The sequence below is a fragment of the Octopus sinensis genome, linkage group LG10 (assembly GCF_006345805.1).
Source record: "Octopus sinensis linkage group LG10, ASM634580v1, whole genome shotgun sequence".
Taxonomy (NCBI): domain Eukaryota; kingdom Metazoa; phylum Mollusca; class Cephalopoda; order Octopoda; family Octopodidae; genus Octopus; species Octopus sinensis.
In genome coordinates, this window is record NC_043006.1 from 64,680,662 (window position 1) to 64,683,049 (window position 2,388).

Here is a 2,388-nt window from a genome sequence, read left to right on the forward strand (position 1 = left end):
GTAGCTGTATGGCTATGATATTGGGTAGAGGTAATGTGACTAGTGGTGGTGAAGGTGGTGGTGATAGTAGTGGTACTGGTATTTATGATGGCGATGGTGTTGGCGGTATGGTGGTGGAGATGGTGATATTTGTCATGGTGTTGGTCATGGTGACGATGATGGTGATGATAGGGGTAGAACCAGTGACAAAAACCGTGGTTCGTTGGTTGTTGTGAAGTTTGTAGAGAGCCTGTTTCGAGTGACAGAATGCTCACAGACCAAGCTTGACGGCTCTCTTTTTCAATGCAGTCGAGCGAGAAAATACAGATTATAACATGTCTGATGCCAACTAAATTTCATGGTTGGCCACCTGAGACAATTCACGCCTCTCTCTTGCAATGACCTCTTCATATTCCAGCAACATAAACACACACACGCGGGCACACGCATACACACACACACACACACATTCATGCCAGTAAAGAAAACTCTACGGTCCAAATAAAGAGCCTTATGTGGTCACTAAACTGTTAGAAATAGCAGCTAAATTATCTGAAGATCTGCAACAACAAAACAGAGTAGTCATAGATAGGAAACCCTTCATTATAAATCTGCTCGATCAGAAAATCACAACGACAAACAAAATATTTCAAACAAAAATGAGGTCTGCTTTCTATCTTTTCATTCTTACCCACCACACAACGTCTTCCGACAGAACCACAGGACAGATAAAGAATGGCTTCTCTTTCCGGTCAAACGAAAATGGCGAGACGATCTTTACAGTGGATTCAACTGATAGCTGGATCCGTCCCATACATGGCAGCTGCTGGTCGATATAACTTCCTCAAGTCAGCAATGTTTGGGGCACTAGAGGAGCGAATACATAATGGTTTCGATACTCTGCGCGAACCTGGGACAGGTGCCTGACGACACTTCCATGTCGCTAGAGTTTATCTCTAATCAACAACGCCCAACTTCACTTCACTAGTACTGCTAGGTCCGGAATTTCTGGAAATTATCCATGGTCTCGACCCGAAACTTCGGAATAGAATACCCTATTGGTTTTTATCGACGTTCAGAGTTTGCTCGAGATTACTGTCGCTTTTACCCGCCACTAATCTTCTGTAGGAAGCCAACGTGGGACTTCCACCAACCGCATTGCTCTACAAGAGGATTGTGAGCGCTTGACGATATTCCAGATGCAGAATGTCCTGTTTCAAACTTCGTTTGATCCAGGATTGCAGTTCCGTTAAAGAGACGAGCTGCAGTCGTCTTTTTAACGAGAAGATTGCAACTCCTCAAAGCAGAAATACTTTAAGTGGAACTTTTGGCTAGAAGTGTAACAGCTGAGCTTTCTAATCTGCTTTCCCAGTCTTCAATCTCACTGGCGCTGTTTCCAAATTATATTTCCAGAATGGCCTCGTGATATTCGAATGTTATGAAAATTTATAAATCCACACTGACTTTTCCCGACCAGATAGCAATTTTTTGTTCGCTCTGTACTCGTCACCCATTCATATTGCACGACAAAAGCGAGAATGAGCCAGAAGTCAATGTCATTACTCATTATCCTGGTTGTTACTCTTATGCTGTACTTGCCAATCTATTGCAGTTTCAGCCTCACGGCAGGCATGTTTCACAAATTCTGCTCATCATTTTGTTTCCTTCTCAGTCTTGAAAATCTGGCAAAGATTTCTGCATGCCTTGCTCTGATCGATGGCTAACACACATTGCTCCACAAACCACCCAAAGCCACCTTCAGTCGTTCCTTTGATGATCCAATGCGTGTTCCTCTGCTTTCCTTGAGGTGTGAGTTGTCACTTTTCCCCTTACTCGCTCTTGAACAAATTTCTCGGACAAGGAAACACACACTTTGTGACACAGCCCTACTAAGCTGTCTTCTTTGACTGCATTCTACCCACGTATAAAAATTGCCTGTGTTTAACACTTAACTTGGAACAAAACTCCAACCACTGACAGTTTTGATCATCAACAAAATGTACGTTGGTATGTTACTGCCGGCAAAAGCGTCGTTCCAATTGTTTTCCCTTTAAAGTTTACAGAAATATTATTTCTCCTTTTTTAAAACGCGTTCGCCGGGTTGCAAAATATATGTTCGTGTCACCATTTTTTTTCTGTGTTGTAGTGTTCGTTTGAGTTTTTTTTTTTCTTTGAAATGGGATTTTAGCCTCATCCCTCGTTATCATTTTTGGTTGAACGGAAACGCAACAAATTTATGTTGAAAAATATTTTAAAATAACCAACCTCAATTCTCTACAACTATGGATGAGATAATCAGCAACCTTCCAGAAGGGTTCCCCTTTAGTTACACTTGTCCTAAAACAAATTCTGCGACGCGGTAAGTCATATCTTTCCACATCATATGCCACTGCTGCTGCTGCTGCTCCT